This window comes from Dendrobates tinctorius, unplaced genomic scaffold (assembly GCF_039654945.1).
Source record: "Dendrobates tinctorius isolate UK_male_01 unplaced genomic scaffold, ASM3965494v1 ptg000270l, whole genome shotgun sequence".
Classification (NCBI taxonomy): domain Eukaryota; kingdom Metazoa; phylum Chordata; class Amphibia; order Anura; family Dendrobatidae; genus Dendrobates; species Dendrobates tinctorius.
In genome coordinates this window covers 7150001-7172500 of record NW_027361937.1, presented here as the reverse complement: position 1 = coordinate 7172500, position 22500 = coordinate 7150001, and the positions used below count along the sequence as shown (strand labels likewise).

General features: G+C 49.4%; 18 non-coding genes across 18 annotated transcripts; 10 read left to right on the top strand and 8 right to left on the bottom strand.

Annotated features, from left to right (window-relative positions):
• The first annotated feature begins 717 nt into the window (after positions 1-717).
• TRNAG-GCC (transfer RNA glycine (anticodon GCC)) lies at positions 718-788 on the top strand. Its single transcript has one exon. It is a non-coding gene; the product is annotated as a tRNA-Gly (tRNA).
• A 924-nt stretch (positions 789-1712) lies between these two features.
• TRNAK-CUU (transfer RNA lysine (anticodon CUU)) lies at positions 1713-1785 on the bottom strand. Its single transcript has one exon. It is a non-coding gene; the product is annotated as a tRNA-Lys (tRNA).
• Positions 1786-2891: 1106 nt separating this feature from the next.
• TRNAK-CUU (transfer RNA lysine (anticodon CUU)) lies at positions 2892-2964 on the bottom strand. The gene has a single exon. It is a non-coding gene; the product is annotated as a tRNA-Lys (tRNA).
• Positions 2965-3075: 111 nt separating this feature from the next.
• Positions 3076-3146, top strand: TRNAG-GCC (transfer RNA glycine (anticodon GCC)). Its single transcript has one exon. It is a non-coding gene; the product is annotated as a tRNA-Gly (tRNA).
• Positions 3147-4070: 924 nt separating this feature from the next.
• On the bottom strand, positions 4071-4143 carry TRNAK-CUU (transfer RNA lysine (anticodon CUU)). The gene has a single exon. It is a non-coding gene; the product is annotated as a tRNA-Lys (tRNA).
• Positions 4144-5677: 1534 nt separating this feature from the next.
• On the top strand, positions 5678-5748 carry TRNAG-GCC (transfer RNA glycine (anticodon GCC)). Its single transcript has one exon. It is a non-coding gene; the product is annotated as a tRNA-Gly (tRNA).
• Positions 5749-8035: 2287 nt separating this feature from the next.
• TRNAD-GUC (transfer RNA aspartic acid (anticodon GUC)) lies at positions 8036-8106 on the top strand. The gene has a single exon. It is a non-coding gene; the product is annotated as a tRNA-Asp (tRNA).
• A 1108-nt stretch (positions 8107-9214) lies between these two features.
• TRNAG-GCC (transfer RNA glycine (anticodon GCC)) lies at positions 9215-9285 on the top strand. The gene has a single exon. It is a non-coding gene; the product is annotated as a tRNA-Gly (tRNA).
• A 924-nt stretch (positions 9286-10209) lies between these two features.
• On the bottom strand, positions 10210-10282 carry TRNAK-CUU (transfer RNA lysine (anticodon CUU)). Its single transcript has one exon. It is a non-coding gene; the product is annotated as a tRNA-Lys (tRNA).
• A 1106-nt stretch (positions 10283-11388) lies between these two features.
• Positions 11389-11461, bottom strand: TRNAK-CUU (transfer RNA lysine (anticodon CUU)). Its single transcript has one exon. It is a non-coding gene; the product is annotated as a tRNA-Lys (tRNA).
• Positions 11462-11572: 111 nt separating this feature from the next.
• Positions 11573-11643, top strand: TRNAG-GCC (transfer RNA glycine (anticodon GCC)). The gene has a single exon. It is a non-coding gene; the product is annotated as a tRNA-Gly (tRNA).
• Positions 11644-13930: 2287 nt separating this feature from the next.
• Positions 13931-14001, top strand: TRNAD-GUC (transfer RNA aspartic acid (anticodon GUC)). Its single transcript has one exon. It is a non-coding gene; the product is annotated as a tRNA-Asp (tRNA).
• A 1108-nt stretch (positions 14002-15109) lies between these two features.
• On the top strand, positions 15110-15180 carry TRNAG-GCC (transfer RNA glycine (anticodon GCC)). The gene has a single exon. It is a non-coding gene; the product is annotated as a tRNA-Gly (tRNA).
• A 924-nt stretch (positions 15181-16104) lies between these two features.
• On the bottom strand, positions 16105-16177 carry TRNAK-CUU (transfer RNA lysine (anticodon CUU)). The gene has a single exon. It is a non-coding gene; the product is annotated as a tRNA-Lys (tRNA).
• Positions 16178-17283: 1106 nt separating this feature from the next.
• On the bottom strand, positions 17284-17356 carry TRNAK-CUU (transfer RNA lysine (anticodon CUU)). The gene has a single exon. It is a non-coding gene; the product is annotated as a tRNA-Lys (tRNA).
• Positions 17357-17467: 111 nt separating this feature from the next.
• Positions 17468-17538, top strand: TRNAG-GCC (transfer RNA glycine (anticodon GCC)). The gene has a single exon. It is a non-coding gene; the product is annotated as a tRNA-Gly (tRNA).
• A 924-nt stretch (positions 17539-18462) lies between these two features.
• On the bottom strand, positions 18463-18535 carry TRNAK-CUU (transfer RNA lysine (anticodon CUU)). Its single transcript has one exon. It is a non-coding gene; the product is annotated as a tRNA-Lys (tRNA).
• A 1534-nt stretch (positions 18536-20069) lies between these two features.
• On the top strand, positions 20070-20140 carry TRNAG-GCC (transfer RNA glycine (anticodon GCC)). The gene has a single exon. It is a non-coding gene; the product is annotated as a tRNA-Gly (tRNA).
• The last annotated feature ends 2360 nt before the right edge of the window (positions 20141-22500 follow it).

The window sequence follows — 22500 nt, the reverse complement described above, 5'->3', positions numbered from 1 at the left end:
TTCTATGTTGGTGGAAAAACCTTCTCTCCTCCAGACGCAGAGAATGCCCCCTTGTGACGTCACCTTCCTTGGTAGAAACAGATCCTCCAAGAGATATTTGTATTGTCCCCTTTTATATGGTTATTAGATCACGCCTCAGTCATCTTTTTTCTAGACTAAATAATCCTAATTTTGCTAATCTCTCTGTGTATTGTAGTTCCCCTATCCCCTTTATTCATTTTGTTGCCCTCCTTTGTACTCGCTCTAGTTCCATTATATCCTTCCTGAGCACCGGTGCCCAAAACTGTACACAGTACTCCACATGCGGTCTAACCATTCAGTGTGTAATGGTGATAGCGATTCCTTCTTCCCACGTGTATAACCTTCCATTTATCATTGGTTACCCGCATCTGCCACCTTTCGGCCCAAGTTTCCAACTTATCCAGATCCAGCCATGCGCTTTCTCGTGTTTTGTAGCAGAAGAGGGCATTCCGCAGGCGGTTTTCTGGGATGACGTGGGTTAGCACAAGCAGTAAAAGGAGGTAAGAAGCAAGCGCCCAACGTGGGGCTCGAAACCACGACCCTGAGATTAAGAGTCTCATGCTCTACCGACTGAGCTAGCCGGGGTTCTGATGCCTGCCGGCGCATCGGAGCTGCACGCGGCACGGTCCGGTCGCGCGCAGGTAGCTGTCAGATCCTGGGTGTGGCGGACACCACCGACATTGCAGACGCATCCAAGCATTGGTGGTTCAGTGGTAGAATTCTCGCCTGCCACGCGGGAGGCCCGGGTTCGATTCCCGGCCAATGCAGAGCAGCTCTTTTCCTCGTTTGCTGACCGTTGCATTGCGCCTCCTTTCATCGTTGACTTTACAGACACTTGCAAAAAAGTCTTTGGGCTCTTGCTGCCCTGTTTTCGCTCACCATCTTTTTGGGCCTTCCCTATTCTATATCCTCTGGGGCTAACATAGTTAGCAAGGCCGAAAAAAGACATTTGTCCATCCAGTCCAGCCTACATTCCGTCAGAATCAATCCCCAGATCTACGTCCTTCTAAAGACCCTAAGAACTGTAAGATACAATAATGTTATGCTCCAGGAAGACATCCAGGGCTCTCTTGATCCCCTCAACTGTGTTCACCATCACCACCTCCTCCTCAGGCAAGGAATTCCAGATTCTCACTGCCCTATCAGTAAAGAATCCTCTTCTATGTTGGTGGAAAAACCTTCTCTCCTCCAGACGCAGAGAATGCCCCCTTGTGACGTCACCTTCCTTGGTAGAAACAGATCCTCCAAGAGATATTTGTATTGTCCCCTTTTATATGGTTATTAGATCACGCCTCAGTCATCTTTTTTCTAGACTAAATAATCCTAATTTTGCTAATCTCTCTGTGTATTGTAGTTCCCCTATCCCCTTTATTCATTTTGTTGCCCTCCTTTGTACTCGCTCTAGTTCCATTATATCCTTCCTGAGCACCGGTGCCCAAAACTGTACACAGTACTCCACATGCGGTCTAACCATTCAGTGTGTAATGGTGATAGCGATTCCTTTTTCCCACGTGTATAACCTTCCATTTATCATTGGTTACCCGCATCTGCCACCTTTCGGCCCAAGTTTCCAACTTATCCAGATGCAGCCATGCGGTTTCTCGTGTTTTGTAGCAGAAGAGGGCATTCCGCAGGCGGTTTTCTGGGATGACGTGGGTTAGCACAAGCAGTAAAAGGAGGTAAGAAGCAAGCGCCCAACGTGGGGCTCGAACCCACGACCCTGAGATTAAGAGTCTCATGCTCTACCGACTGAGCTAGCCGGGCTTCTGATGCCTGCCGGCGCATCGGAGCTCCACGCGGCACGGTCCGGTCGCGCGCAGGTAGCTGTCAGATCCTGGGTGTGGCGGACACCACCGACATCGCAGACGCATCCAAGCATTGGTGGTTCAGTGGTAGAATTCTCGCCTGCCACGCGGGAGGCCCGGGTTCGATTCCCGGACAATGCAGAGCAGCTCTTTTCCTCGTTTGCTGACCGTTGCATTGCGCCTCCTTTCATCGTTGACTTTACAGACACTTGCAAAAAAGTCTTTGGACTCTTGCTGCCCTGTTTTCGCTCACCATCCTTTTGGGCCTTCCCTATTCTATATCCTCTGGGGCTAACATAGTTAGAAAGGCCGAAAAAAGACATTTGTCCATCCAGTCCAGCCTACATTCCGTCAGAATCAATCCCCAGATCTACGTCCTTCTAAAGACCCTAAGAACTGTAAGATACAATATTGTTATGCTCCAGGAAGACATCCAGGGCTCTCTTGATCCCCTCAACTGTGTTCACCATCACCACCTCCTCCTCAGGCAAGGAATTCCAGATTCTCACTGCCCTATCAGTAAAGAATCCTCTTCTATGTTGGTGGAAAAACCTTCTCTCCTCCAGACGCAGAGAATGCCCCCTTGTGACGTCACCTTCCTTGGTAGAAACAGATCCTCCAAGAGATATTTGTATTGTCCCCTTTTATATGGTTATTAGATCACGCCTCAGTCATCTTTTTTCTAGACTAAATAATCCTAATTTTGCTAATCTCTCTGTGTATTGTAGTTCCCCTATCCCCTTTATTCATTTTGTTGCCCTCCTTTGTACTCGCTCTAGTTCCATTATATCCTTCCTGAGCACTGGTGCCCAAAACTGTACACAGTACTCCACATGCGGTCTAACCATTCAGTGTGTAATGGTGATAGCGATTCCTTCTTCCCACGTGTATAACCTTCCATTTATCATTGGTTACCCGCATCTGCCACCTTTCGGCCCAAGTTTCCAACTTATCCAGATCCAGCCATGCGGTTTCTCGTGTTTTGTAGCAGAAGAGGGCATTCCGCAGGCGGTTTTCTGGGATGACGTGGGTTAGCACAAGCAGTAAAAGGAGGTAAGAAGCAAGCGCCCAACGTGGGGCTCGAACCCACGATCCTGAGATTAAGAGTCTCATGCTCTACCGACTGAGCTAGCCGGGCTTCTGACGCCTGCCGGCGCATCGGAGCTGCACGCGGCACGGTCCGGTCGCGCGCAGGTAGCTGTCAGATCCTGGGTGTGGCGGACACCACCGACATCGCAGACGCATCCAAGCATTGGTGGTTCAGTGGTAGAATTCTCGCCTGCCACGCGGGAGGCCTGGGTTCGATTCCCGGCCAATGCAGAGCAGCTCTTTTCCTCGTTTGCTGACCGTTGCATTGCGCCTCCTTTCATCGTTGACTTTACAGACACTTGCAAAAAAGTCTTTGGGCTCTTGCTGCCCTGTTTTCGCTCACCATCCTTTTGGGCCTTCCCTATTCTATATCCTCTGGGGCTAACATAGTTAGCAAGGCCGAAAAAAGACATTTGTCCATCCAGTCCAGCCTACATTCCGTCAGAATCAATCCCCAGATCTACGTCCTTCTAAAGACCCTAAGAACTGTAAGATACAATATTGTTATGCTCCAGGAAGACATCCAGGGCTCTCTTGATCCCCTCAACTGTGTTCACCATCACCACCTCCTCCTCAGGCAAGGAATTCCAGATTCTCACTGCCCTATCAGTAAAGAATCCTCTTCTATGTTGGTGGAAAAACCTTCTCTCCTCCAGACGCAGAGAATGCCCCCTTGTGACGTCACCTTCCTTGGTAGAAACAGATCCTCCAAGAGATATTTGTATTGTCCCCTTTTATATGGTTATTAGATCACGCCTCAGTCATCTTTTTTCTAGACTAAATAATCCTAATTTTGCTAATCTCTCTGTGTATTGTAGTTCCCCTATCCCCTTTATTCATTTTGTTGCCCTCCTTTGTACTCGCTCTAGTTCCATTATATCCTTCCTGAGCACCGGTGCCCAAAACTGTACACAGTACTCCACATGCGGTCTAACCATTCAGTGTGTAATGGTGATAGCGATTCCTTCTTCCCACGTGTATAACCTTCCATTTATCATTGGTTACCCGCATCTGCCACCTTTCGGCCCAAGTTTCCAACTTATCCAGATCCAGCCATGCGGTTTCTCGTGTTTTGTAGCAGAAGAGGGCATTCCGCAGGCGGTTTTCTGGGATGACGTGGGTTAGCACAAGCAGTAAAAGGAGGTAAGAGGCAAGCGCCCAACGTGGGGCTCGAACCCACGACCCTGAGATTAAGAGTCTCATGCTCTACCGACTGAGCTAGCCGGGCTTCTGATGCCTGCCGGCGCATCGGAGCTGCACGCGGCACGGTCCGGTCGCGCGCAGGTAGCTGTCAGATCCTGGGTGTGGCTGACACCACCGACATCGTAGACGCATTCAAGCATTGGTGGGTCAGTGGTAGAATTCTCGCCTGCCACGCGGGAGGCCAGGGTTCGATTCCCGGCCAATGCAGAGCAGCTCTTTTCCTCGTTTGCTGACCGTTGCATTGCGCCTCCTTTCATCGTTGACTTTACAGACACTTGCAAAAAAGTCTTTGGGCTCTTGCTGCCCTGTTTTCGCTCACCATCCTTTTGGGCCTTCCCTATTCTGTATCCTCTGGGGCTAACATAGTTAGCAAGGCCGAAAAAAGACATTTGTCCATCCAGTCCAGCCTACATTCCGTCAGAATCAATCCCCAGATCTACGTCCTTCTAAAGACCCTAAGAACTGTAAGATACAATATTGTTATGCTCCAGGAAGACATCCAGGGCTCTCTTGATCCCCTCAACTGTGTTCACCATCACCACCTCCTCCTCAGGCAAGGAATTCCAGATTCTCACTGCCCTATCAGTAAAGAATCCTCTTCTATGTTGGTGGAAAAACCTTCTCTCCTCCAGACGCAGAGAATGCCCCCTTGTGACGTCACCTTCCTTGGTAGAAACAGATCCTCCAAGAGATATTTGTATTGTCCCCTTTTATATGGTTATTAGATCACGCCTCAGTCATCTTTTTTCTAGACTAAATAATCCTAATTTTGCTAATCTCTCTGTGTATTGTAGTTCCCCTATCCCCTTTATTCATTTTGTTGCCCTCCTTTGTACTCGCTCTAGTTCCATTATATCCTTCCTGAGCACCGGTGCCCAAAACTGTACACAGTACTCCACATGGGTGACAGGACAATTGTGTACAAGATAATTGTGTACGGACTATTGTGTACAGACAATTGTGTACAGGCCAATTGTGTACAATGACAATTGTGTACAAGGCAATTGTGTACAAGGCGATTGCCCTGTACACAATTGTCCTTGTACACAATTGTCCTTGGACACAATTGGCCTGTACACAATTTTCTGTACACAATTGTCTGTACACAATTATCTTGTACACAATTGTCATGGAACCCTCCACATGCGGTCTAACCATTCAGTGTGTAATGGTGATAGCGATTCCTTCTTCCCACGTGTATAACCTTCCATTTATCATTGGTTACCCGCATCTGCCACCTTTCGGCCCAAGTTTCCAACTTATCCAGATCCAGCCATGCGGTTTCTCGTGTTTTGTAGCAGAAGAGGGCATTCCGCAGGCGGTTTTCTGGGATGACGTGGGTTAGCACAAGCAGTAAAAGGAGGTAAGAAGCAAGCGCCCAACGTGGGGCTCGAACCCACGATCCTGAGATTAAGAGTCTCATGCTCTACCGACTGAGCTGGCCGGGCTTCTGACGCCTGCCGGCGCATCGGAGCTGCACGCGGCACGGTCCGGTCACGCGCAGGTAGCTGTCAGATCCTGGGTGTGGCGGACACCACCGACATCGCAGACGCATCCAAGCATTGGTGGTTCAGTGGTAGAATTCTCGCCTGCCACGCGGGAGGCCCGGGTTCGATTCCCGGCCAATGCAGAGCAGCTCTTTTCCTCGTTTGCTGACCGTTGCATTGCTCCTCCTTTCATCGTTGACTTTACAGACACTTGCAAAAAAGTCTTTGGGCTCTTGCTGCCCTGTTTTCGCTCACCATCCTTTTGGGCCTTCCCTATTCTATATCCTCTGGGGCTAACATAGTTAGCAAGGCCGAAAAAAGACATTTGTCCATCCAGTCCAGCCTACATTCCGTCAGAATCAATCCCCAGATCTACGTCCTTCTAAAGACCCTAAGAACTGTAAGATACAATATTGTTATGCTCCAGGAAGACATCCAGGGCTCTCTTGATCCCCTCAACTGTGTTCACCATCACCACCTCCTCCTCAGGCAAGGAATTCCAGATTCTCACTGCCCTATCAGTAAAGAATCCTCTTCTATGTTGGTGGAAAAACCTTCTCTCCTCCAGACGCAGAGAATGCCCCCTTGTGACGTCACCTTCCTTGGTAGAAACAGATCCTCCAAGAGATATTTGTATTGTCCCCTTTTATATGGTTATTAGATCACGCCTCAGTCATCTTTTTTCTAGACTAAATAATCCTAATTTTGCTAATCTCTCTGTGTATTGTAGTTCCCCTATCCCCTTTATTCATTTTGTTGCCCTCCTTTGTACTCGCTCTAGTTCCATTATATCCTTCCTGAGCACCGGTGCCCAAAACTGTACACAGTACTCCACATGCGGTCTAACCATTCAGTGTGTAATGGTGATAGCGATTCCTTCTTCCCACGTGTATAACCTTCCATTTATCATTGGTTACCCGCATCTGCCACCTTTCGGCCCAAGTTTCCAACTTATCCAGATCCAGCCATGCGGTTTCTCGTGTTTTGTAGCAGAAGAGGGCATTCCGCAGGCGGTTTTCTGGGATGACGTGGGTTAGCACAAGCAGTAAAAGGAGGTAAGAAGCAAGCGCCCAATGTGGGGCTCGAACCCACGACCCTGAGATTAAGAGTCTCATGCTCTACCGACTGAGCTAGCCGGGCTTCTGACGCCTGCCGGCGCATCGGAGCTGCACGCGGCACGGTCCGGTCGCGCGCAGGTAGCTGTCAGATCCTGGGTGTGGCGGACACCACCGACATCGCAGACGCATTCAAGCATTGGTGGGTCAGTGGTAGAATTCTCGCCTGCCACGCGGGAGGCCCGGGTTCGATTCCCGGCCAATGCAGAGCAGCTCTTTTCCTCGTTTGCTGACCGTTGCATTGCGCCTCCTTTCATCGTTGACTTTACAGACACTTGCAAAAAAGTCTTTGGGCTCTTGCTGCCCTGTTTTCGCTCACCATCCTTTTGGGCCTTCCCTATTCTATATCCTCTGGGGCTAACATAGTTAGCAAGGCCGAAAAAAGACATTTGTCCATCCAGTCCAGCCTACATTCCGTCAGAATCAATCCCCAGATCTACGTCCTTCTAAAGACCCTAAGAACTGTAAGATACAATATTGTTATGCTCCAGGAAGACATCCAGGGCTCTCTTGATCCCCTCAACTGTGTTCACCATCACCACCTCCTCCTCAGGCAAGGAATTCCAGATTCTCACTGCCCTATCAGTAAAGAATCCTCTTCTATGTTGGTGGAAAAACCTTCTCTCCTCCAGACGCAGAGAATGCCCCCTTGTGACGTCACCTTCCTTGGTAGAAACAGATCCTCCAAGAGATATTTGTATTGTCCCCTTTTATATGGTTATTAGATCACGCCTCAGTCATCTTTTTTCTAGACTAAATAATCCTAATTTTGCTAATCTCTCTGTGTATTGTAGTTCCCCTATCCCCTTTATTCATTTTGTTGCCCTCCTTTGTACTCGCTCTAGTTCCATTATATCCTTCCTGAGCACCGGTGCCCAAAACTGTACACAGTACTCCACATGCGGTCTAACCATTCAGTGTGTAATGGTGATAGCGATTCCTTCTTCCCACGTGTATAACCTTCCATTTATCATTGGTTACCCGCATCTGCCACCTTTCGGCCCAAGTTTCCAACTTATCCAGATCCAGCCATGCGGTTTCTCGTGTTTTGTAGCAGAAGAGGGCATTCCGCAGGCGGTTTTCTGGGATGACGTGGGTTAGCACAAGCAGTAAAAGGAGGTAAGAAGCAAGCGCCCAACGTGGGGCTCAAACCCACGACCCTGAGATTAAGAGTCTCATGCTCTACCGACTGAGCTAGCCGGGCTTCTGACGGCTGCCGGCGCATCGGAGCTGCACGCGGCACGGTCCGGTCGCGCGCAGGTAGCTGTCAGATCCTGGGTGTGGCGGACACCACCGACATCGCAGACGCATTCAAGCATTGGTGGTTCAGTGGTAGAATTCTCGCTTGTCACGCGGGAGGCATGGGTTCGATTCCCGGCCAATGCAGAGCAGCTCTTTTCCTCGTTTGCTGACCGTTGCATTGCGCCTCCTTTCATCGTTGACTTTACAGACACTTGCAAAAAAGTCTTTGGGCTCTTGCTGCCCTGTTTTCGCTCACCATCCTTTTGGGCCTTCCCTATTCTATATCCTCTGGGGCTAACATAGTTAGCAAGGCCGAAAAAAGACATCTGTCCATCCAGTCCAGCCTACATTCCATCAGAATCAATCCCCAGATCTACGTCCTTCTAAAGACCCTAAGAACTGTAAGATACAATATTGTTATGCTCCAGGAAGACATCCAGGGCTCTCTTGATCCCCTCAACTGTGTTCACCATCACCACCTCCTCCTCAGGCAAGGAATTCCAGATTCTCACTGCCCTATCAGTAAAGAATCCTCTTCTATGTTGGTGGAAAAACCTTCTCTCCTCCAGACGCAGAGAATGCCCCCTTGTGACGTCACCTTCCTTGGTAGAAACAGATCCTCCAAGAGATATTTGTATTGTCCCCTTTTATATGGTTATTAGATCACGCCTCAGTCATCTTTTTTCTAGACTAAATAATCCTAATTTTGCTAATCTCTCTGTGTATTGTAGTTCCCCTATCCCCTTTATTCATTTTGTTGCCCTCCTTTGTACTCGCTCTAGTTCCATTATATCCTTCCTGAGCACCGGTGCCCAAAACTGTACACAGTACTCCACATGCGGTCTAACCATTCAGTGTGTAATGGTGATAGCGATTCCTTCTTCCCACGTGTATAACCTTCCATTTATCATTGGTTACCCGCATCTGCCACCTTTCGGCCCAAGTTTCCAACTTATCCAGATCCAGCCATGCGCTTTCTCGTGTTTTGTAGCAGAAGAGGGCATTCCGCAGGCGGTTTTCTGGGATGACGTGGGTTAGCACAAGCAGTAAAAGGAGGTAAGAAGCAAGCGCCCAACGTGGGGCTCGAAACCACGACCCTGAGATTAAGAGTCTCATGCTCTACCGACTGAGCTAGCCGGGCTTCTGATGCCTGCCGGCGCATCGGAGCTGCACGCGGCACGGTCCGGTCGCGCGCAGGTAGCTGTCAGATCCTGGGTGTGGCGGACACCACCGACATTGCAGACGCATCCAAGCATTGGTGGTTCAGTGGTAGAATTCTCGCCTGCCACGCGGGAGGCCCGGGTTCGATTCCCGGCCAATGCAGAGCAGCTCTTTTCCTCGTTTGCTGACCGTTGCATTGCGCCTCCTTTCATCGTTGACTTTACAGACACTTGCAAAAAAGTCTTTGGGCTCTTGCTGCCCTGTTTTCGCTCACCATCTTTTTGGGCCTTCCCTATTCTATATCCTCTGGGGCTAACATAGTTAGCAAGGCCGAAAAAAGACATTTGTCCATCCAGTCCAGCCTACATTCCGTCAGAATCAATCCCCAGATCTACGTCCTTCTAAAGACCCTAAGAACTGTAAGATACAATAATGTTATGCTCCAGGAAGACATCCAGGGCTCTCTTGATCCCCTCAACTGTGTTCACCATCACCACCTCCTCCTCAGGCAAGGAATTCCAGATTCTCACTGCCCTATCAGTAAAGAATCCTCTTCTATGTTGGTGGAAAAACCTTCTCTCCTCCAGACGCAGAGAATGCCCCCTTGTGACGTCACCTTCCTTGGTAGAAACAGATCCTCCAAGAGATATTTGTATTGTCCCCTTTTATATGGTTATTAGATCACGCCTCAGTCATCTTTTTTCTAGACTAAATAATCCTAATTTTGCTAATCTCTCTGTGTATTGTAGTTCCCCTATCCCCTTTATTCATTTTGTTGCCCTCCTTTGTACTCGCTCTAGTTCCATTATATCCTTCCTGAGCACCGGTGCCCAAAACTGTACACAGTACTCCACATGCGGTCTAACCATTCAGTGTGTAATGGTGATAGCGATTCCTTTTTCCCACGTGTATAACCTTCCATTTATCATTGGTTACCCGCATCTGCCACCTTTCGGCCCAAGTTTCCAACTTATCCAGATGCAGCCATGCGGTTTCTCGTGTTTTGTAGCAGAAGAGGGCATTCCGCAGGCGGTTTTCTGGGATGACGTGGGTTAGCACAAGCAGTAAAAGGAGGTAAGAAGCAAGCGCCCAACGTGGGGCTCGAACCCACGACCCTGAGATTAAGAGTCTCATGCTCTACCGACTGAGCTAGCCGGGCTTCTGATGCCTGCCGGCGCATCGGAGCTCCACGCGGCACGGTCCGGTCGCGCGCAGGTAGCTGTCAGATCCTGGGTGTGGCGGACACCACCGACATCGCAGACGCATCCAAGCATTGGTGGTTCAGTGGTAGAATTCTCGCCTGCCACGCGGGAGGCCCGGGTTCGATTCCCGGACAATGCAGAGCAGCTCTTTTCCTCGTTTGCTGACCGTTGCATTGCGCCTCCTTTCATCGTTGACTTTACAGACACTTGCAAAAAAGTCTTTGGACTCTTGCTGCCCTGTTTTCGCTCACCATCCTTTTGGGCCTTCCCTATTCTATATCCTCTGGGGCTAACATAGTTAGCAAGGCCGAAAAAAGACATTTGTCCATCCAGTCCAGCCTACATTCCGTCAGAATCAATCCCCAGATCTACGTCCTTCTAAAGACCCTAAGAACTGTAAGATACAATATTGTTATGCTCCAGGAAGACATCCAGGGCTCTCTTGATCCCCTCAACTGTGTTCACCATCACCACCTCCTCCTCAGGCAAGGAATTCCAGATTCTCACTGCCCTATCAGTAAAGAATCCTCTTCTATGTTGGTGGAAAAACCTTCTCTCCTCCAGACGCAGAGAATGCCCCCTTGTGACGTCACCTTCCTTGGTAGAAACAGATCCTCCAAGAGATATTTGTATTGTCCCCTTTTATATGGTTATTAGATCACGCCTCAGTCATCTTTTTTCTAGACTAAATAATCCTAATTTTGCTAATCTCTCTGTGTATTGTAGTTCCCCTATCCCCTTTATTCATTTTGTTGCCCTCCTTTGTACTCGCTCTAGTTCCATTATATCCTTCCTGAGCACTGGTGCCCAAAACTGTACACAGTACTCCACATGCGGTCTAACCATTCAGTGTGTAATGGTGATAGCGATTCCTTCTTCCCACGTGTATAACCTTCCATTTATCATTGGTTACCCGCATCTGCCACCTTTCGGCCCAAGTTTCCAACTTATCCAGATCCAGCCATGCGGTTTCTCGTGTTTTGTAGCAGAAGAGGGCATTCCGCAGGCGGTTTTCTGGGATGACGTGGGTTAGCACAAGCAGTAAAAGGAGGTAAGAAGCAAGCGCCCAACGTGGGGCTCGAACCCACGATCCTGAGATTAAGAGTCTCATGCTCTACCGACTGAGCTAGCCGGGCTTCTGACGCCTGCCGGCGCATCGGAGCTGCACGCGGCACGGTCCGGTCGCGCGCAGGTAGCTGTCAGATCCTGGGTGTGGCGGACACCACCGACATCGCAGACGCATCCAAGCATTGGTGGTTCAGTGGTAGAATTCTCGCCTGCCACGCGGGAGGCCCGGGTTCGATTCCCGGCCAATGCAGAGCAGCTCTTTTCCTCGTTTGCTGACCGTTGCATTGCGCCTCCTTTCATCGTTGACTTTACAGACACTTGCAAAAAAGTCTTTGGGCTCTTGCTGCCCTGTTTTCGCTCACCATCCTTTTGGGCCTTCCCTATTCTATATCCTCTGGGGCTAACATAGTTAGCAAGGCCGAAAAAAGACATTTGTCCATCCAGTCCAGCCTACATTCCGTCAGAATCAATCCCCAGATCTACGTCCTTCTAAAGACCCTAAGAACTGTAAGATACAATATTGTTATGCTCCAGGAAGACATCCAGGGCTCTCTTGATCCCCTCAACTGTGTTCACCATCACCACCTCCTCCTCAGGCAAGGAATTCCAGATTCTCACTGCCCTATCAGTAAAGAATCCTCTTCTATGTTGGTGGAAAAACCTTCTCTCCTCCAGACGCAGAGAATGCCCCCTTGTGACGTCACCTTCCTTGGTAGAAACAGATCCTCCAAGAGATATTTGTATTGTCCCCTTTTATATGGTTATTAGATCACGCCTCAGTCATCTTTTTTCTAGACTAAATAATCCTAATTTTGCTAATCTCTCTGTGTATTGTAGTTCCCCTATCCCCTTTATTCATTTTGTTGCCCTCCTTTGTACTCGCTCTAGTTCCATTATATCCTTCCTGAGCACCGGTGCCCAAAACTGTACACAGTACTCCACATGCGGTCTAACCATTCAGTGTGTAATGGTGATAGCGATTCCTTCTTCCCACGTGTATAACCTTCCATTTATCATTGGTTACCCGCATCTGCCACCTTTCGGCCCAAGTTTCCAACTTATCCAGATCCAGCCATGCGGTTTCTCGTGTTTTGTAGCAGAAGAGGGCATTCCGCAGGCGGTTTTCTGGGATGACGTGGGTTAGCACAAGCAGTAAAAGGAGGTAAGAAGCAAGCGCCCAATGTGGGGCTCGAACCCACGACCCTGAGATTAAGAGTCTCATGCTCTACCGACTGAGCTAGCCGGGCTTCTGACGCCTGCCGGCGCATCGGAGCTGCACGCGGCACGGTCCGGTCGCGCGCAGGTAGCTGTCAGATCCTGGGTGTGGCGGACACCACCGACATCGCAGACGCATTCAAGCATTGGTGGGTCAGTGGTAGAATTCTCGCCTGCCACGCGGGAGGCCCGGGTTCGATTCCCGGCCAATGCAGAGCAGCTCTTTTCCTCGTTTGCTGACCGTTGCATTGCGCCTCCTTTCATCGTTGACTTTACAGACACTTGCAAAAAAGTCTTTGGGCTCTTGCTGCCCTGTTTTCGCTCACCATCCTTTTGGGCCTTCCCTATTCTATATCCTCTGGGGCTAACATAGTTAGCAAGGCCGAAAAAAGACATTTGTCCATCCAGTCCAGCCTACATTCCGTCAGAATCAATCCCCAGATCTACGTCCTTCTAAAGACCCTAAGAACTGTAAGATACAATATTGTTATGCTCCAGGAAGACATCCAGGGCTCTCTTGATCCCCTCAACTGTGTTCACCATCACCACCTCCTCCTCAGGCAAGGAATTCCAGATTCTCACTGCCCTATCAGTAAAGAATCCTCTTCTATGTTGGTGGAAAAACCTTCTCTCCTCCAGACGCAGAGAATGCCCCCTTGTGACGTCACCTTCCTTGGTAGAAACAGATCCTCCAAGAGATATTTGTATTGTCCCCTTTTATATGGTTATTAGATCACGCCTCAGTCATCTTTTTTCTAGACTAAATAATCCTAATTTTGCTAATCTCTCTGTGTATTGTAGTTCCCCTATCCCCTTTATTCATTTTGTTGCCCTCCTTTGTACTCGCTCTAGTTCCATTATATCCTTCCTGAGCACCGGTGCCCAAAACTGTACACAGTACTCCACATGCGGTCTAACCATTCAGTGTGTAATGGTGATAGCGATTCCTTCTTCCCACGTGTATAACCTTCCATTTATCATTGGTTACCCGCATCTGCCACCTTTCGGCCCAAGTTTCCAACTTATCCAGATCCAGCCATGCGGTTTCTCGTGTTTTGTAGCAGAAGAGGGCATTCCGCAGGCGGTTTTCTGGGATGACGTGGGTTAGCACAAGCAGTAAAAGGAGGTAAGAAGCAAGCGCCCAACGTGGGGCTCAAACCCACGACCCTGAGATTAAGAGTCTCATGCTCTACCGACTGAGCTAGCCGGGCTTCTGACGGCTGCCGGCGCATCGGAGCTGCACGCGGCACGGTCCGGTCGCGCGCAGGTAGCTGTCAGATCCTGGGTGTGGCGGACACCACCGACATCGCAGACGCATTCAAGCATTGGTGGTTCAGTGGTAGAATTCTCGCTTGTCACGCGGGAGGCATGGGTTCGATTCCCGGCCAATGCAGAGCAGCTCTTTTCCTCGTTTGCTGACCGTTGCATTGCGCCTCCTTTCATCGTTGACTTTACAGACACTTGCAAAAAAGTCTTTGGGCTCTTGCTGCCCTGTTTTCGCTCACCATCCTTTTGGGCCTTCCCTATTCTATATCCTCTGGGGCTAACATAGTTAGCAAGGCCGAAAAAAGACATCTGTCCATCCAGTCCAGCCTACATTCCATCAGAATCAATCCCCAGATCTACGTCCTTCTAAAGACCCTAAGAACTGTAAGATACAATATTGTTATGCTCCAGGAAGACATCCAGGGCTCTCTTGATCCCCTCAACTGTGTTCACCATCACCACCTCCTCCTCAGGCAAGGAATTCCAGATTCTCACTGCCCTATCAGTAAAGAATCCTCTTCTATGTTGGTGGAAAAACCTTCTCTCCTCCAGACGCAGAGAATGCCCCCTTGTGACGTCACCTTCCTTGGTAGAAACAGATCCTCCAAGAGATATTTGTATTGTCCCCTTTTATATGGTTATTAGATCACGCCTCAGTCATCTTTTTTCTAGACTAAATAATCCTAATTTTGCTAATCTCTCTGTGTATTGTAGTTCCCCTATCCCCTTTATTCATTTTGTTGCCCTCCTTTGTACTCGCTCTAGTTCCATTATATCCTTCCTGAGCACCGGTGCCCAAAACTGTACACAGTACTCCACATGCGGTCTAACCATTCAGTGTGTAATGGTGATAGCGATTCCTTCTTCCCACGTGTATAACCTTCCATTTATCATTGGTTACCCGCATCTGCCACCTTTCGGCCCAAGTTTCCAACTTATCCAGATCCAGCCATGCGCTTTCTCGTGTTTTGTAGCAGAAGAGGGCATTCCGCAGGCGGTTTTCTGGGATGACGTGGGTTAGCACAAGCAGTAAAAGGAGGTAAGAAGCAAGCGCCCAACGTGGGGCTCGAAACCACGACCCTGAGATTAAGAGTCTCATGCTCTACCGACTGAGCTAGCCGGGCTTCTGATGCCTGCCGGCGCATCGGAGCTGCACGCGGCACGGTCCGGTCGCGCGCAGGTAGCTGTCAGATCCTGGGTGTGGCGGACACCACCGACATTGCAGACGCATCCAAGCATTGGTGGTTCAGTGGTAGAATTCTCGCCTGCCACGCGGGAGGCCCGGGTTCGATTCCCGGCCAATGCAGAGCAGCTCTTTTCCTCGTTTGCTGACCGTTGCATTGCGCCTCCTTTCATCGTTGACTTTACAGACACTTGCAAAAAAGTCTTTGGGCTCTTGCTGCCCTGTTTTCGCTCACCATCTTTTTGGGCCTTCCCTATTCTATATCCTCTGGGGCTAACATAGTTAGCAAGGCCGAAAAAAGACATTTGTCCATCCAGTCCAGCCTACATTCCGTCAGAATCAATCCCCAGATCTACGTCCTTCTAAAGACCCTAAGAACTGTAAGATACAATAATGTTATGCTCCAGGAAGACATCCAGGGCTCTCTTGATCCCCTCAACTGTGTTCACCATCACCACCTCCTCCTCAGGCAAGGAATTCCAGATTCTCACTGCCCTATCAGTAAAGAATCCTCTTCTATGTTGGTGGAAAAACCTTCTCTCCTCCAGACGCAGAGAATGCCCCCTTGTGACGTCACCTTCCTTGGTAGAAACAGATCCTCCAAGAGATATTTGTATTGTCCCCTTTTATATGGTTATTAGATCACGCCTCAGTCATCTTTTTTCTAGACTAAATAATCCTAATTTTGCTAATCTCTCTGTGTATTGTAGTTCCCCTATCCCCTTTATTCATTTTGTTGCCCTCCTTTGTACTCGCTCTAGTTCCATTATATCCTTCCTGAGCACCGGTGCCCAAAACTGTACACAGTACTCCACATGCGGTCTAACCATTCAGTGTGTAATGGTGATAGCGATTCCTTTTTCCCACGTGTATAACCTTCCATTTATCATTGGTTACCCGCATCTGCCACCTTTCGGCCCAAGTTTCCAACTTATCCAGATGCAGCCATGCGGTTTCTCGTGTTTTGTAGCAGAAGAGGGCATTCCGCAGGCGGTTTTCTGGGATGACGTGGGTTAGCACAAGCAGTAAAAGGAGGTAAGAAGCAAGCGCCCAACGTGGGGCTCGAACCCACGACCCTGAGATTAAGAGTCTCATGCTCTACCGACTGAGCTAGCCGGGCTTCTGATGCCTGCCGGCGCATCGGAGCTCCACGCGGCACGGTCCGGTCGCGCGCAGGTAGCTGTCAGATCCTGGGTGTGGCGGACACCACCGACATCGCAGACGCATCCAAGCATTGGTGGTTCAGTGGTAGAATTCTCGCCTGCCACGCGGGAGGCCCGGGTTCGATTCCCGGACAATGCAGAGCAGCTCTTTTCCTCGTTTGCTGACCGTTGCATTGCGCCTCCTTTCATCGTTGACTTTACAGACACTTGCAAAAAAGTCTTTGGACTCTTGCTGCCCTGTTTTCGCTCACCATCCTTTTGGGCCTTCCCTATTCTATATCCTCTGGGGCTAACATAGTTAGCAAGGCCGAAAAAAGACATTTGTCCATCCAGTCCAGCCTACATTCCGTCAGAATCAATCCCCAGATCTACGTCCTTCTAAAGACCCTAAGAACTGTAAGATACAATATTGTTATGCTCCAGGAAGACATCCAGGGCTCTCTTGATCCCCTCAACTGTGTTCACCATCACCACCTCCTCCTCAGGCAAGGAATTCCAGATTCTCACTGCCCTATCAGTAAAGAATCCTCTTCTATGTTGGTGGAAAAACCTTCTCTCCTCCAGACGCAGAGAATGCCCCCTTGTGACGTCACCTTCCTTGGTAGAAACAGATCCTCCAAGAGATATTTGTATTGTCCCCTTTTATATGGTTATTAGATCACGCCTCAGTCATCTTTTTTCTAGACTAAATAATCCTAATTTTGCTAATCTCTCTGTGTATTGTAGTTCCCCTATCCCCTTTATTCATTTTGTTGCCCTCCTTTGTACTCGCTCTAGTTCCATTATATCCTTCCTGAGCACTGGTGCCCAAAACTGTACACAGTACTCCACATGCGGTCTAACCATTCAGTGTGTAATGGTGATAGCGATTCCTTCTTCCCACGTGTATAACCTTCCATTTATCATTGGTTACCCGCATCTGCCACCTTTCGGCCCAAGTTTCCAACTTATCCAGATCCAGCCATGCGGTTTCTCGTGTTTTGTAGCAGAAGAGGGCATTCCGCAGGCGGTTTTCTGGGATGACGTGGGTTAGCACAAGCAGTAAAAGGAGGTAAGAAGCAAGCGCCCAACGTGGGGCTCGAACCCACGATCCTGAGATTAAGAGTCTCATGCTCTACCGACTGAGCTAGCCGGGCTTCTGACGCCTGCCGGCGCATCGGAGCTGCACGCGGCACGGTCCGGTCGCGCGCAGGTAGCTGTCAGATCCTGGGTGTGGCGGACACCACCGACATCGCAGACGCATCCAAGCATTGGTGGTTCAGTGGTAGAATTCTCGCCTGCCACGCGGGAGGCCCGGGTTCGATTCCCGGCCAATGCAGAGCAGCTCTTTTCCTCGTTTGCTGACCGTTGCATTGCGCCTCCTTTCATCGTTGACTTTACAGACACTTGCAAAAAAGTCTTTGGGCTCTTGCTGCCCTGTTTTCGCTCACCATCCTTTTGGGCCTTCCCTATTCTATATCCTCTGGGGCTAACATAGTTAGCAAGGCCGAAAAAAGACATTTGTCCATCCAGTCCAGCCTACATTCCGTCAGAATCAATCCCCAGATCTACGTCCTTCTAAAGACCCTAAGAACTGTAAGATACAATATTGTTATGCTCCAGGAAGACATCCAGGGCTCTCTTGATCCCCTCAACTGTGTTCACCATCACCACCTCCTCCTCAGGCAAGGAATTCCAGATTCTCACTGCCCTATCAGTAAAGAATCCTCTTCTATGTTGGTGGAAAAACCTTCTCTCCTCCAGACGCAGAGAATGCCCCCTTGTGACGTCACCTTCCTTGGTAGAAACAGATCCTCCAAGAGATATTTGTATTGTCCCCTTTTATATGGTTATTAGATCACGCCTCAGTCATCTTTTTTCTAGACTAAATAATCCTAATTTTGCTAATCTCTCTGTGTATTGTAGTTCCCCTATCCCCTTTATTCATTTTGTTGCCCTCCTTTGTACTCGCTCTAGTTCCATTATATCCTTCCTGAGCACCGGTGCCCAAAACTGTACACAGTACTCCACATGCGGTCTAACCATTCAGTGTGTAATGGTGATAGCGATTCCTTCTTCCCACGTGTATAACCTTCCATTTATCATTGGTTACCCGCATCTGCCACCTTTCGGCCCAAGTTTCCAACTTATCCAGATCCAGCCATGCGGTTTCTCGTGTTTTGTAGCAGAAGAGGGCATTCCGCAGGCGGTTTTCTGGGATGACGTGGGTTAGCACAAGCAGTAAAAGGAGGTAAGAGGCAAGCGCCCAACGTGGGGCTCGAACCCACGACCCTGAGATTAAGAGTCTCATGCTCTACCGACTGAGCTAGCCGGGCTTCTGATGCCTGCCGGCGCATCGGAGCTGCACGCGGCACGGTCCGGTCGCGCGCAGGTAGCTGTCAGATCCTGGGTGTGGCTGACACCACCGACATCGTAGACGCATTCAAGCATTGGTGGGTCAGTGGTAGAATTCTCGCCTGCCACGCGGGAGGCCAGGGTTCGATTCCCGGCCAATGCAGAGCAGCTCTTTTCCTCGTTTGCTGACCGTTGCATTGCGCCTCCTTTCATCGTTGACTTTACAGACACTTGCAAAAAAGTCTTTGGGCTCTTGCTGCCCTGTTTTCGCTCACCATCCTTTTGGGCCTTCCCTATTCTGTATCCTCTGGGGCTAACATAGTTAGCAAGGCCGAAAAAAGACATTTGTCCATCCAGTCCAGCCTACATTCCGTCAGAATCAATCCCCAGATCTACGTCCTTCTAAAGACCCTAAGAACTGTAAGATACAATATTGTTATGCTCCAGGAAGACATCCAGGGCTCTCTTGATCCCCTCAACTGTGTTCACCATCACCACCTCCTCCTCAGGCAAGGAATTCCAGATTCTCACTGCCCTATCAGTAAAGAATCCTCTTCTATGTTGGTGGAAAAACCTTCTCTCCTCCAGACGCAGAGAATGCCCCCTTGTGACGTCACCTTCCTTGGTAGAAACAGATCCTCCAAGAGATATTTGTATTGTCCCCTTTTATATGGTTATTAGATCACGCCTCAGTCATCTTTTTTCTAGACTAAATAATCCTAATTTTGCTAATCTCTCTGTGTATTGTAGTTCCCCTATCCCCTTTATTCATTTTGTTGCCCTCCTTTGTACTCGCTCTAGTTCCATTATATCCTTCCTGAGCACCGGTGCCCAAAACTGTACACAGTACTCCACATGGGTGACAGGACAATTGTGTACAAGATAATTGTGTACGGACTATTGTGTACAGACAATTGTGTACAGGCCAATTGTGTACAATGACAATTGTGTACAAGGCAATTGTGTACAAGGCGATTGCCCTGTACACAATTGTCCTTGTACACAATTGTCCTTGGACACAATTGGCCTGTACACAATTTTCTGTACACAATTGTCCGTACACAATTATCTTGTACACAATTGTCATGGAACCCTCCACATGCGGTCTAACCATTCAGTGTGTAATGGTGATAGCGATTCCTTCTTCCCACGTGTATAACCTTCCATTTATCATTGGTTACCCGCATCTGCCACCTTTCGGCCCAAGTTTCCAACTTATCCAGATCCAGCCATGCGGTTTCTCGTGTTTTGTAGCAGAAGAGGGCATTCCGCAGGCGGTTTTCTGGGATGACGTGGGTTAGCACAAGCAGTAAAAGGAGGTAAGAAGCAAGCGCCCAACGTGGGGCTCGAACCCACGATCCTGAGATTAAGAGTCTCATGCTCTACCGACTGAGCTGGCCGGGCTTCTGACGCCTGCCGGCGCATCGGAGCTGCACGCGGCACGGTCCGGTCACGCGCAGGTAGCTGTCAGATCCTGGGTGTGGCGGACACCACCGACATCGCAGACGCATCCAAGCATTGGTGGTTCAGTGGTAGAATTCTCGCCTGCCACGCGGGAGGCCCGGGTTCGATTCCCGGCCAATGCAGAGCAGCTCTTTTCCTCGTTTGCTGACCGTTGCATTGCTCCTCCTTTCATCGTTGACTTTACAGACACTTGCAAAAAAGTCTTTGGGCTCTTGCTGCCCTGTTTTCGCTCACCATCCTTTTGGGCCTTCCCTATTCTATATCCTCTGGGGCTAACATAGTTAGCAAGGCCGAAAAAAGACATTTGTCCATCCAGTCCAGCCTACATTCCGTCAGAATCAATCCCCAGATCTACGTCCTTCTAAAGACCCTAAGAACTGTAAGATACAATATTGTTATGCTCCAGGAAGACATCCAGGGCTCTCTTGATCCCCTCAACTGTGTTCACCATCACCACCTCCTCCTCAGGCAAGGAATTCCAGATTCTCACTGCCCTATCAGTAAAGAATCCTCTTCTATGTTGGTGGAAAAACCTTCTCTCCTCCAGACGCAGAGAATGCCCCCTTGTGACGTCACCTTCCTTGGTAGAAACAGATCCTCCAAGAGATATTTGTATTGTCCCCTTTTATATGGTTATTAGATCACGCCTCAGTCATCTTTTTTCTAGACTAAATAATCCTAATTTTGCTAATCTCTCTGTGTATTGTAGTTCCCCTATCCCCTTTATTCATTTTGTTGCCCTCCTTTGTACTCGCTCTAGTTCCATTATATCCTTCCTGAGCACCGGTGCCCAAAACTGTACACAGTACTCCACATGCGGTCTAACCATTCAGTGTGTAATGGTGATAGCGATTCCTTCTTCCCACGTGTATAACCTTCCATTTATCATTGGTTACCCGCATCTGCCACCTTTCGGCCCAAGTTTCCAACTTATCCAGATCCAGCCATGCGGTTTCTCGTGTTTTGTAGCAGAAGAGGGCATTCCGCAGGCGGTTTTCTGGGATGACGTGGGTTAGCACAAGCAGTAAAAGGAGGTAAGAAGCAAGCGCCCAATGTGGGGCTCGAACCCACGACCCTGAGATTAAGAGTCTCATGCTCTACCGACTGAGCTAGCCGGGCTTCTGACGCCTGCCGGCGCATCGGAGCTGCACGCGGCACGGTCCGGTCGCGCGCAGGTAGCTGTCAGATCCTGGGTGTGGCGGACACCACCGACATCGCAGACGCATTCAAGCATTGGTGGGTCAGTGGTAGAATTCTCGCCTGCCACGCGGGAGGCCCGGGTTCGATTCCCGGCCAATGCAGAGCAGCTCTTTTCCTCGTTTGCTGACCGTTGCATTGCGCCTCCTTTCATCGTTGACTTTACAGACACTTGCAAAAAAGTCTTTGGGCTCTTGCTGCCCTGTTTTCGCTCACCATCCTTTTGGGCCTTCCCTATTCTATATCCTCTGGGGCTAACATAGTTAGCAAGGCCGAAAAAAGACATTTGTCCATCCAGTCCAGCCTACATTCCGTCAGAATCAATCCCCAGATCTACGTCCTTCTAAAGACCCTAAGAACTGTAAGATACAATATTGTTATGCTCCAGGAAGACATCCAGGGCTCTCTTGATCCCCTCAACTGTGTTCACCATCACCACCTCCTCCTCAGGCAAGGAATTCCAGATTCTCACTGCCCTATCAGTAAAGAATCCTCTTCTATGTTGGTGGAAAAACCTTCTCTCCTCCAGACGCAGAGAATGCCCCCTTGTGACGTCACCTTCCTTGGTAGAAACAGATCCTCCAAGAGATATTTGTATTGTCCCCTTTTATATGGTTATTAGATCACGCCTCAGTCATCTTTTTTCTAGACTAAATAATCCTAATTTTGCTAATCTCTCTGTGTATTGTAGTTCCCCTATCCCCTTTATTCATTTTGTTGCCCTCCTTTGTACTCGCTCTAGTTCCATTATATCCTTCCTGAGCACCGGTGCCCAAAACTGTACACAGTACTCCACATGCGGTCTAACCATTCAGTGTGTAATGGTGATAGCGATTCCTTCTTCCCACGTGTATAACCTTCCATTTATCATTGGTTACCCGCATCTGCCACCTTTCGGCCCAAGTTTCCAACTTATCCAGATCCAGCCATGCGGTTTCTCGTGTTTTGTAGCAGAAGAGGGCATTCCGCAGGCGGTTTTCTGGGATGACGTGGGTTAGCACAAGCAGTAAAAGGAGGTAAGAAGCAAGCGCCCAACGTGGGGCTCGAACCCACGACCCTGAGATTAAGAGTCTCATGCTCTACCGACTGAGCTAGCCGGTCTTCTGACGCCTGCCGGTGCATCGGAGCTGCACGCGGCACGGTCCGGTCGCGCGCAGGTAGCTGTCAGATCCTGGGTGTGGCGGACACCACCGACATCGCAGACGCATCCAAGCATTGGTGGTTCAGTGGTAGAATTCTCGCCTGCCACGCGGGAGGCCCGTGTTCGATTCCCGGCCAATGCAGA